This window comes from Triticum aestivum, chromosome 1B (genome assembly GCF_018294505.1).
Source record: "Triticum aestivum cultivar Chinese Spring chromosome 1B, IWGSC CS RefSeq v2.1, whole genome shotgun sequence".
NCBI lineage: Eukaryota > Viridiplantae > Streptophyta > Magnoliopsida > Poales > Poaceae > Triticum > Triticum aestivum.
Window position 1 is genome coordinate 329,602,780 of NC_057795.1, and position 13,435 is coordinate 329,616,214.

Here is a 13,435-nt window from a genome sequence, read left to right on the forward strand (position 1 = left end):
TTCCGATGTTTGGGGTCCTGCCCTTAGCTCCGTTGGTAGACACACATATTACGTGAATTTTATTGATGACTACAGCAAATACTCCTGGATCTATCTTCTTAAGAAAAGATCCGATGTCTTTCAAGTTTTTCAAAACTTTCAAGCTCTTGTTGAGTGCAAGTTTGACAACAAGATCATTGCTGTCCAATCGGACTGGGGGGAGAGAGAGTATGAAAAGTTGAACTCTTTTTCCAAAATTTTGGCATTTCTTACCATGTGTCATGCCCTCACGCTCACCAACAAAACGGTTCTGCAGAACGTAAACACAGAGACATTGTTGAGGTAGGACTAGCTCTCTTAGCCGGCGCCTCCATGCCCCTTAAGTTTTAGGACGAGGCTTTTCTCACGGCTGTCCCCATCATCAACATGCTTCCTAGTCGTGTTATCAGTAATGAAACTCCAGTAGAGAGGCTACTTCACATCAAACTTGACTACAAATCACTTCGTGTGTTTGGTTGCGCATGTTGGCCTAATCTTTGCCCATACAATAATCGCAAACTCATGTTCCACTGAAAGCAATGTGCTTTTCTTGGATATAGTCCCCTTCATAAAGGTGTTAAGTGCCTTGACATCTCCACTGGTCGTGTCTATATTTCTCGTGATGTGATATTTGACGAAACAAAATTTCCCTTTACTCATCTTCATCCTAATGTCAGCTCTAGACTCCGTCAAGAAATACTTCTTTTGCCACGTCATCTATCCGGCCTTGATCACGGGGGAGAAAATAATTGTGATGGTCCAATGATGACTAACCCTCTTAACCATGCACATGAGCTTTGTGATGTTGCAGGAGAAAAACAGAAGTGAAAACAGAGAAGAAAATGATGCACAAATTAATCCCCAAGCGCCATATTTCATATGTCATGGCGTGGGGGGCAAATCTGCCTCGGAGTGTGCCGGATCCGCCTCGGGATCGCTGCAAGAGTAGCAGCGCAGGCAATCTGCGTCGGGATCAGCACAGGCTGACGCGTCAGAGCCAACAGCAAGTCCGCCCGAATGTGCGACCACCAGCAACTCCCCGCGCGCCACGCGCCCGTCCGCAGCTGGAGGCGACCCCGCGCCCGCTCTGCCCCACTCATCGCCTGGCATCTGGCAGCCCTTGGGTGGCCGAAGCGGTGCGCGCTTCCCGGACGAATCACGCTGCTACAAGCAGCGCGCTGAGGCGCGGCTGACTAGCGCTGAATCCGGTGCTGATCCGCGCGGGCCCGCGCAATCATGCGCCCATGTGAGCCGGTCGGGAGGTCGGGATCTTCTGCTTCAACTGATCCTGCTGCACCGTCACAACGAAGAACACGGCTACAACAAGGTGTGATCCAACTTGTTGATTATAAGCATATAACAAAATATGGCCTAGTTTGTTCTACAGGTGAACTAGGTGAGCCAAGTACTCTTGAGGAAGCACTTGGTGATGAAAAATGGAAAAAGGCAATGAAGGAAGAGTATTTGGCACTAGAGAAAAACAACACGTGGCATCTAGTTCCTCCATAGCAAGGTTAAAACCTTATTGATTGCAAATGGGTCTTTAGAATAAAAAGAAAATCTGATGGAACCATTGACCGGTACAAGGCAAGACTTGTTGCCAAGGGGTTCAAGCAACGGTATGAAATAGACTATGAGGACACCTTTAGTCCCGTTGTTAAAACTGCAACCATACACCTTGTTTTGTCCATTGCTGTTTCTAGGGGATGGAGTCTCAGACAGCTAGATGTACAGAATGCATTTCTGCATGGCGTTCTGGAAGAGGAGGTATACATGAAACAACCTCCTAGGTTTGAGAATGAAAAAGCACCCTCATTTGTATGCAAACTTGACAAAGCACTTTATGGGTTAAAGCAAGCACCAAGGGCATGGTACTCACGTCTCTGCCATAAGATGCAAACACTTGGTTTTGTTCCTTCCAAGTCTGACACTTCATTATTCATTTACAATAAATTGAACACATCCATATTTGTTCTCATTTATGTTGATGATATTATTGTTACAAGTTCATCTAGGTAATAGCTCGATTGTTGAAGGATTTGAGTACCGATTTTGCTCTTAAGGATCTTGGAAATCTTCATTATTTCCTAGGGATTGAAGTGAAGAAACATGATGATGGACTTCATCTCTCCCAGAAAAAATATGCCACTGATTTGGTAAAAAAGGCTGGCTTGCAAGGTTGTAAACCCTCACCCACTCCTTTGTCAAGTTATGAGAAACTGTCTCTTACAGAAGGTACACTTCTAAGCAAAGAGGACATCACTAAATACAGGAGCTTGGTAGGTGCATTACAATACTTAACTTTGACAAGACTTGATATTTCTTTTGTTGTCAACAAAGTATGCTAGTTTCTTCATGCACCCACCACTATTCACTGGACTGCTGCCAAACGTATAGTTAGATATGTCAAAAACACTTTGAGCATTGGTCTTAATTTCAGCAAGTCACCATCTACTTTGGTTAGTGCCTTCTCTGATTCTGATTGGGCAGGCAACCTGGATGATAGGTGCTTCACTGGTGGATTTGCAATTTTTTTTGGTCCTAACTTGATATCATGGAGTGCAAGGAAACAGACAACTGTGTCTAGATCTAGTACAGAGGCAGAATACAAACAGGCAACAACAGAAATTATATGGGTTCAATCCATTCTTAAGGAACTTGGTGTGAAAAATACTAAAGCTCCATGTTTGTGGTGTGATAATCTTGGTGCTACTTATCTGTCTGCTAATCCTTTGTTTCATGCCAGGACAAAACAGATAGAGATAGATTTTCATTTTTTCAGAGAAAGGGTTGCTAACAAGCAACTTGACATTCGTTTTGTGTACTCTAGAGATCAAGTTGCAGATGGATTCACCAAAGCTTTGCCCACACGAAGTTTTGAAGACTTCAAGCATAATCTCAACCTGATGAAGTTGTGATTAAGGGAGGGTGTTAAACGCAGCATTGTAACGTGACACATAGGGATAGATGTTTAAGTGCTTTCGGTAGGCCTAGGTAGATTACAATGTACTCTATCTCATGTAACTAAATTCCTCTCTTATCCCTTCTCCTCCAAGAATGTAATCTCAACAAACTTGTATGCGCTGTCATCCAGGGAGGTGCGCCCCTGTTATATAAACATGCAGCGCGTCCCTCCAACGAGGTAAGACGCTTTCCGCCTATCGCACACTCCCGGCTAATACTAACATGTGCTTCCAATGTGAACTAATATGTGCTCCTAGTTAACACTAACCTGTGGTCCCGCGTGGGTGAAACACAACTGTGGTCCAAGGAAGCACACACACTTGTGCTCCGAAGCGATGTGGTATGATCTCCCCAGTGGGCACCCCTTAGTTTTTTTAAATGAGGATACCGTTCAAAAAAATTTAGTCTAACTACACTCTTCATTACTGATGAATAACAAGGTTCATGGGAATATAATCTAGGTCCGGAGTATTAAGGAGCCACACATGGCATCCCAAAGAAAGTCTTAGAGCATCTTTAGTGAAGCTATGTACCTCAATATTGGTATCGCGTCCTTCGAAGATGAAGGAGCATCTTGCAAATTGTCTTGATGTCGCTTTAATCTCCTTGATAATGCTTGCATACTGCCCACCCGTGCCTTCCTTGATGTCATTGATGACACCCTTACAGTCTGATGCTATGATCACAAATTTGCCCCCCATTCATCGCAGCAGGTGCCACCAACCTCTATAGCACCCAAACGGGACGTTCGCACAGGCCATGACCCATTAGCGTTCTCCATCGCCTGTCGCTCGCTTTCGCTTGGTTTATTTTGCTTGCCTTTTACTGTTGCTGCCTAGGGCCTCAAGGAAAAACCCAGCTACCGTTCTTTTTCTCAAATAAAAAACCAGTCAAAGATTTTTTTAATCATGATTTTTAAAATGTCTGTAAATTTTCAAAATACGATTTTTTTTCTGCAAATTTTAATTTTTTTACGAATATGAAAATGTCTGTGGTGTTTCTGTAAATCTCAAAATTGAAAAAAAAGTTTATAAATTTTGGAAAACTTAACAAAAATTGCAAATTATTCATGTTTTATTAGAAAATGAATGTAAAAAAGAAATATAAAAATAGAAAAAGGAAATAAAAAACCAGCATAAACCGGTAAAAAGCACATAAAATCATGAAAAAACTTCCCAAAACTGATGCAAAGGAAGCCCTACATGGGCTAGCTGTCTAACACAATAACACGTTGCTACCGTGCCACAACTAGGAATTCCCCACAAGAGCTCTAGTCCCCCCCCCCCCCCCCCCCCCCCCCGCGCGCGACCAATCCTATACCAGAACTGCTATATACCACTCACAGTGAGCAATAGCTATCTTCTAGATGTACGAGTGTGGACCGGCAGCTAACGGCCATTCCTTTTCTTATTCAGCGCTGTCTCTGTCCCGCACATATATATCTGTTTTCTTTCCCTACGATGTATCCCAAGTTCTATTCTCAATGGGTCTTGTAGATGTCTTCCTTTTTGCTCTTCTCTTTCTTAAAAATTTATTGTTTCCATTCCATTATTCCTTCGCTGTCCATTCTTAGGTTCTTTCTATATTTTTCTGTTTATTCTGTTGGCCATTTTCATTTTTAAAATTCATGATTTTCATTTCATAATTTAGTTAATTAGTGAACATTTTTGCTTCATGATGATTGTCAAATTTCAAACATTTTTCAATCTCGATTTATTTATATTTCTGCACATTGTTCTAAACATGTTAACATTTTTGAAATTGACGGTGGTTTTATGAATTCGTGTATTTATTAATTTTGAGAAAACAAAATCAATTTGAGAAAGTATTTTTGAATTCGTGAACATTGTTGAGTTATTTTTTTGAATCTTTAACCATTCGTATAATTTTTCAATATTTTTAAATTCGTGAAAAATTTCCAAATTCATGAATTGACAATATTTTCGACTTAACGAAATTTCTCTATTTTCTGCATACTTTTCGAATTCACAAATATTTTTTTGAATTCAAATTTTTAAATATGGAAACATGTAAAAAATTTGGGAACATTTTTTGATTTCATGAAAATTCTTTCGAATTTATGGAAACACTTTATGAATTCGTTATTTTTTCAAATGCACGAAGATTTTGTTGAGTTTGTGAACTTTTTTAAAATTATGAACTTTTCTTTAATATTTCTGAACTTTTAAAATTTATCCATTCTGTTCGTATTCATGATTGTTTTAGTTGAAGTAAACCAACCGAAATAATGATCCAAATAAAAGAGAAACATGCTTGTTCTACGATCGCTAGGCCAGGCCCATGTATTATGTGAGCCTGTGCAACGCGAGTTGTTGTGCCCGTTACTAGTTACGCGAGTTGTATCTCTTGTCATTTTTTGTATGGACGATGCGAGTACACTTGAGACGATAAGCTTGCCACAAAGCCGTGACACTTGCAGAAGATCTTAGCCTCCAATTTTTTTTTTGGTGGCATTAGATGTGCATCAGGTTGTCAATGATATAGCTAAAGCAAGCCGAGGGCGTCACGTAGCATCATCGAGGAGATAAAAACTAGAGCAGCTAATTTCAATTGTAATTTTTCTCTTGCAGGTCGGTCAGTCAATGAGGATGGGCAAAATTTAGCTAGATTCCTTTCTTTAGACCAGAGCTGCCATCTATGGCATTTGCAAGCCCAAGACCAAATGTAATCACACAAACTATGGTTTTTGATGAATAAAAGAGTTGCTTTATCCTAAAACCCACACGTATGGGAGTTCCTCAACTCATCCACACGCGTGGATCGCCATTCATTGTCTTTTACACGAATCTTGACATAAAAAGGTGGATTTGATGCCCCACGTAGGACGGGGCTGGTGTGTGGACGTTGGAGGGTTTGCTCACACGCCCGCACCACGCTGTTTGTCAGCTGCACTGTGTGGGTGAACTAGTTTCTGCCCACACAGCCACCACCTAGTTCATGCGCGTGTGGGCGAACTGCTTTTCGCCCACATGACACTCCTATGTTGTGGATGACAACTGCAGTTATGCGAACGTGGCAACTAGGTAAACACACATGGAAATTGTGATTCTTTTGCTAGACGGCAATTGCAGTTACGCGAACGTGGCAACTAGGTAAACACACATGACAACTGTGATTCTTTGCTAGACGGCAACTATAGTTGCGCGTACGTGGCAACCAGATAAACAGACATGACAACTGTGATTAACAATACATGGCAACTATGGTTGGACCACACGTGGCAACTAGGTAAACACACATGGCAACTACTGTTTTGACCATATGTGGCAAGTAGTTAATCACACACGGCAACTACGGTTTGATTACACGCGGCAACTACCATAAATTAGACATGTCAACTATAGTTAACCAAAACAGATAGAGTTGCCATGCTTTTACAACTACACTTACCATCCCGGATAACTACATCTGCCAATCAGGATGGCAACTAAAACGTCATCCCGCGGGGCACCTAACGTAGCTGCGCCAGGACGTGTGGGCATTTTTTGCTTCGTGCCACACGCGCGGCATGGAGATAAATAGTACTTGTTGGGCGTGCGGCACGAAGTAGCCGTGCCCACACGTGTGGACAATTTTAATGTCCGCCCACACACAGCCCGTGTAGGTTGCCTCCTACTCACACCACACACGGTGTGTGGACGCATGTCGAATATACCACACCTGTGATGGATATCGACGTGACGCTAGTTGTTGTGCTCGTTACAGCAGGATTCCTATTCTCCGCGTAAGGTCGACGTTTCTCGACCCAACGCGGAATTTGGGTTGGCCCAATTAGCGCAAGCTTCCCTCTTCCCATTTTGGGAAGATTCTAAAACCTTCACGAACCGTTTTTTATTCTAAATTTCGTTCTCCCATTTTCTTTTACCATTTTTATTTTTCATTTTACTTATTTTTCCAACACTTTTGAATTAAGGAAATTATCTAAAATCATGAATATTTTTTGTTCATAAAGTTCAAAATTGTTCCTGGAATTCAAAAAATATTCATCAATTTTTTAAAAATGTTCATAATATTCAAATTTCATCTAATTAAAAATTTATTTATCAATAAATATTTGCTCATCGAATTCAAAAAATGTTTTTATATTTCAAAAAATCCGTAAATCAGAAATATGTTCATAAAATTCAATAAATGTTCATCAAAATTGAAAAAACAAATCGTCATAAAAATACAAAAAATGGTCTGAAAAATTCATAAAATGTTCATTTTTGGAAATTGTCAACATTTTTCTGAATTCATGAAGATTTCTGAAATTGATGATCTTTTTTAATTCAAAACTTTTTTTGAAATCCCAACAATTTTAGTGGAAGCCGTAAAATAAAAACAGAATATAAAAATGAAAAAGAAGAAAACCAAAATGGAAACAGGGAAGCCCGCCCTGTACCTGAGCCGGCCCAAGTTCAAGCATGGGGAGCGAGGGTGTGTGTTTGGTCAATACTCCGCGTATAGCGCGTGAAACAGGAGTAGCGCTCCTTTGGGAGCCTCCCCAAGGGTCACTTCGGTTGGGCTACTTGGTGCGCTCTCAGCCGTCGCCATGTGTCACGTTCGGGACACTCCCTCTGATTTTTATATTTTTTTCGCACCATTTTCGGCTTTTTAGTTGTTTTTTCCTGTTTTTTGGCTTTTTGATTTTTCACCGGTCTTTCTTAACTTCTGGACAAAAAATATTTCGAAAAAACTTGTGCGAAAAATGAGTTCTTTTGCTTCCGCGAGAGGCACGTTCGTGCCTCTCGAAAACGAAAAAAGGAAAACATTTTGAATAAACCAATCTATGAAAAATGGGAAAACTCCTAGGTTGTGACGAGTGGCGTACATTCAGTGCGTCACTTGTTGCAACCTAGAGAGATGGGAGTGACCTTTGCAAAGAGGCTCCTTTTTTTCGGGGAAACATGCTTTATTAATCAATCGGACGCAGTACCAGAATTACAGAAGTATCATCGGGATTGAGGAGCCACAAGTGGTGCCCCTCACCTAGATATAAAGCATGTTTAGCAAGCCTATGTGCTTACATGCTGACATTCTACCTTCAAAGACAAAAGTACAAGAAGCAAAATCACTCAAAGTAGACAATTCCATGAACTATTGGTGCAATTGCCCCCATCGTGCCGCTATGAATATCAGTCACCACCGTTTTGCAATCCGAAGCAATCCTCGGTTGATGTAGCATGAGATCCTTTGCCAGGGCTAGAGACTCCCGACAAGCAAGCGCTTCTAGAATCGTAGGATACGTCAAGCCATGTAATACAAGAGCTGGCGAACCCACATATAGACCTGCATCGTCGCGGCCGATATGGCGCATGTGTGCATGTGCTAGTCCACTATCACATCTACGTTAAGTTTGTGATGCCCGAGTGGAGGTGGGATCCAAGTCTTGTGTACTACCGGTGCATGCGATAATGTGCTAGGTTTGGGTCTTGGTGAAACAATCTCAACCTCATCCAAATAACGGTTTATAAACTGATGAGTGGAAGTGGACTCTGATGTCGCCCTCATGAATCAGCTTCCAGCGTGCGTTCCAGATCGCCCATAACGTCACCACTAGTGTAGTGAACTCCACATGTGATACTGATTCTGACATTGCAAAGATCAAATTTTTCAGGTCTAACTCGGCTGTAGCTAGCATATGTTCCACGAGGTCCGCATCAGGTAGCGCCCACACACATCGAGCCATGGAATAGAGGAGGAGTGAGTGCATGCACGAGTCATCTGCCCAACATAATGCGCAGGTTGAAGTAGTGGACATATGGCGATGGTGCATCTATTGTAGGGAAGGAGCATTGGGCAAGCCTCCAGAGAAATACCTGCAAAGAGTGCTCCTTAATTAGTGATTTCGTCAATCCCTATACTGCACCTACAGAAGTCTCGCAATGGTGCAGTCTCGAACGCTCAGGCACACTATATGGGCTGGCCGCACTACCATATTATCTGTCTTTTCCCACCAATTTTGCAAGAGTTCAAGAACCTTCCCTGAAGAGTTTTTTTTTCTGGTATCGTTTTTGCTGGCTTTGTCAGTTTTTTATTTTGTTTTATTTTTAAATTTTATTAACGTTTTTGGAAACCAATGACTATTTTTCAAACTAGTAAACATTGTTTGAAATTCAGTATTTTTTAACAAATCCAAGAATATTTACTAAATTCATGGTATTTTTTGAAATAGGAAACATTTTTTGAATTCGGGAGCATTTTCTTAAATCTGGGAATTTTTTCAAATTTGTGAACATCTTTCAAATTCATTAATATTTATTTAAAAAATCCTTGAGAATTTTTGAAAATTCATGGACATCTTTTAGTTTATGAACACTTTTTCATTTTTGCGTTTTTTTAATTTGGGAACCTTTTTTTTATAATCCCCTGGATTTTTTTATTTTTGTTTTTCCCGTACATTTTTAAAATTTATAAATCATTTTAATTGAAAGTTGGTGGGCATAAAAAATATGGGAAAAAGAAAGACGTAGAGTGGGTCAGCCCATATAGCACGCAAAACAGTCTTGAAAGGGGGGTGCGTATATACCGTCAGATATGTCGCATGGTAAGGATATACCGTCACCGAGTATCTCGGTTGATTACCTCCAAAGTTATATAAGCACTCTTGATCTATCTAGGAGATATAGCACGGAGGATAATGTTCACAAAAAAAATATAGCACGGAGGATATTATTAAAGGCAAGATGCCAGGGAAGGAGGATGATATGAGAGTTCAACCCATTGTGATCTCTCGGGCAATGCCTTGGCCTCCTCCACCGGCAGACCGGGTGGCTCTATTTGTGGATGGAGCATTTTCCACGGCTGATGGGTCCGCAGCAGCTGGGATGATCTTGAGGAATTCTGATGAAAGCATTATTTTTGCAGCATATCAGTGTTTATTTAACTGCAATGATGCTCTGAAGGCAGAGTTGCATGCTCTAATGCAATGTATGGTGTTGGCGTTGCAACATACTAATGATCCTTCCCGTCAAAAAAATCCAAAATCTAAAAAGTGGCCGCGCGCTAACCGGAGAAGACGAGCGGCCAGGCTTTCTTGCCATGCATGAGTTGTTTTTTGTCTGCTAGTGCATGTCGTTATCAGTATTTAATGTGTTCACACTGGTTAGTCTAATTTGAAAGAAACAGCTTCACGTATAATTATTTTGGTTTTCGAATTTTTAAAAAGCCATATCTTTCAAACCGCGCGTCGGAATTCAGATCCGTCTTCACTGTTGAATTCTTTGCGACGAGATCTTTGAAACTAGACCCCCCATGAGTATGTTTCGACGAATTTTTTTGGATGCCAATTTTGGTGCTATATGGTGCAACTAAAGTACTGCATTGATCCAAAAAAATTCGTCGAAACATACCCATGCGGGATCTAGTTTCGAAGATCTCGTCGCGATGAATCCAAAGGTGAAAATGGATCTGAATTCCAATATGTGGTTTAAAAGATATGACTTTTTAAAAATTTAAGAGGCAAAAATAAATGTGTTTCACAGACTAGTGTGTATGCATTTGCTGTACATATTTAATGCTAACAAAAATATCCACTAACTAACAAAAAAGACACACACTAGGTAATTGCTATTTATAGATTATTAGGGGACCAAAACTTGCAATTTTAGGCCGGCCGCTCGCAAAGTGTAGCGAGCAGCCGGCCGCTCGCTCGCTAAATCGGTCAAAAAAAACATACTAATGATCCTATTATAGTCCAATCGGATTCCTCGGGAACATTGACGGCATTAACTGGTGATAATTTGTCCCTGTCGGCATACGGCCATTTGGTAGTGAAAATTAAGCATCTTCTGGTACAACATGAGTTTATTCCATAGAAAATTAAGCGTGAGCAAAATAGGTAGCAGATCGGTTAGCTTTTTATAATTGTATGGAAAGTACTACTGATGTATGGTTTGAGCATGGACCATGGTGTATTGAGGAGTTGGTGCCTCTCGATTGTAACCCTATGTATATGGAATAAAACTTTTTTACCCCCACAAGGGGGTGGTTGCGTAGAAATAAACAAAATATTTCCATGCATGTGCTGACTCACGACAGTATTCATGACCAGGGAGGTGAGAAACGTATTAACCAGATCGGAGGATGACAAAGGCCAAGTCAGACAAGGAGAACTACTAACTTCTGCCATCTGTATTAGATTGGAAGCGCCCCTTGTTTCAAAGAGACGAGGGCGAATTATTCACATTTAATTTTATGGCCGGAGGCAACTTGAAAGCAAAACAGTGATAATTAGGACCCTCGGGAGTTGGTTGATCTGCCCCTTGATTGAAAGTGTATTAATGAATCAATGTGACGACTCGATAAAAAACGAGAGAAAATTTGTCATTTGGGCAACAAATTTGGAAGAAAAAAAATTACTTTTATTTTTATTTAAGAAGTTTTTTGCATAAAACTTTCAATCTATTCATCTTCAATCATGACAGTATAATGAACACAAAAAATAATAAAATTACATCTAGATTTGTAGACCACCTAGCGACGACTACAAGCACTGAAGCGAGCAAAAGGCGTGTCATCATCATCACCCCTCCCTCGCCAGAGCCGGGCAAAATCTGTTGCAGTAGATAGTCGGCAAGTCGTCGTGCTAAGACCAGCGCATAAGAACAAAAACCACCGCCGATGAAGAGTAACGTAGATCAGAAGGAACCAATCTGAAAACATATGAACATAAATGAATGACGACCAGATCCGAGCAGATCCACCTGAAACACAAGGAGCTTGACAGTGAAGACAATGCAACAGATTTTCGATATACTAGAATGGGCCCATGTACGACACTAACGAGATCAAACGATATGGGCGAAGAAGTTCGCCCTGATGCAAGCCCCTGGGAGGTGGGTACTCCAACATTAAATGACTAATAACATACGAATCTATTAACTGCACTATAGTTCCTAATTCATAAGCTCTCACAGTCAATTGACGTTTTCAATTTGGAATTCGGTTATTGAATTTTAAACATTTTCTGAAGGAGTTCTCTCATTGAGTTCTTTTAATTCACTATGATCCCTAGTGTTGGAGCTCTTTCAATCAATTCTATAACTACACTATGCTTCCTAAGTTTTAAGGCCTCATAGTCAACTGAGGTTTCCAATTTAGAATTAGGTCATCCGATGTTGACTGGGTTCCTAATTTTGTCAATTCATTAGGCTCCCTAATTTTGGAGCTATCCCATTCGATTGAGATACTCAATTTTGTAATTGGTTAAAATTTTGACCGTGTTAATGATTTTTCGAATCAATCGGCAGCAACCGATCTATAAAAATATATCAAACTATGCTCCCTAAGCCCCCACCGGAGAGAGACCAAGACGGTCGAAGAAAGGGAAAGAAAAGCAAAAATCACAAGAAACATGAAGGACAAGTCACTTACCGCGACGGTCTGCTCCAGCAGCTACATCCGGTCCCGCTCTGTCTAGGCGTAGGCCTCCAGGCGACTGTGGTTGTCGGCGAACTGCAGGCGCAGGGCGTCCACCGCCGCGTCCAGGTCGCTGGTGCATGACCCGCTCGTGGCCTTGCCAGCTACCCCCCCAGGTCTGCTGCATCTGGGTTGCGGACCCGGCGCTGGTCTAGCTCCCGGCGGGCCTTGTGTCAAGGCCACGCCTTGCAGGCTACGTCCCGACGACCACCATGGTGCCGGAGCCCACGGGTGTGGCCTCTGTGCTCGGCGGCGGCGCTCCCCCGCCGGTTGGCGGGGCCTCTGGGACGCTGCCCTCGTTGTCCTCACGCTCGGCCCGGTCGGTCGGGGCGGTAGCCGACGATGACTTCACAATGATGGTCTCGTCAACGTCTGTCTCGTGATCGTCCGTCTAGCCACGGTCGACTGCTTCGGCGGCAGCCCGGGCGTCAGCCTCCGCCCGGTGGGCCGGGTCGCACCGCGACTTCGAATGACCCTCCTGGGGCGGCGACGGCGGCGGCGAGTTCTACACCCAAGCCGGCCACGCCGAGTCCTTGGCGGTCCTTGTCGGTGTCAAAACCGGCGGATCTCGGGTAGGGGGTCCCGAACTGTGCGTCTAAGGCTGATGGTAACAGGAGGCGGGGGACACAATGTTTACCCAGGTTCGGGTCCTCTAGATGGAGGTAATACCCTACTTCCTGCTTGATTGATCTTGATGATATGAGTATTACAAGAGTTGATCTACCACGAGATCATAGAGGCTAAACCCTAAAAGCTAGCCTATGATTATGATTGTTGTTGTACTACAGACTAAACCCTTCGGTTTATATAGACACCGGAGGGGGCTAGGGTTACACAGAGTCAGTTACAGAGAAGGAGATCTACATATCTGAATTGCCAAGCTTGCCTTCCACGCAAAGGAGAGTCCCACTCGGACACGAGACGAAGTCTTCAATCTTGTATCTTCATAGTCCAACGGTCCGGCCAAAGTATATAGTCCGGCTGTCCGAGGACCCCCTAATCCAGGACTCCCTCAGTAGCTCGTGAACCA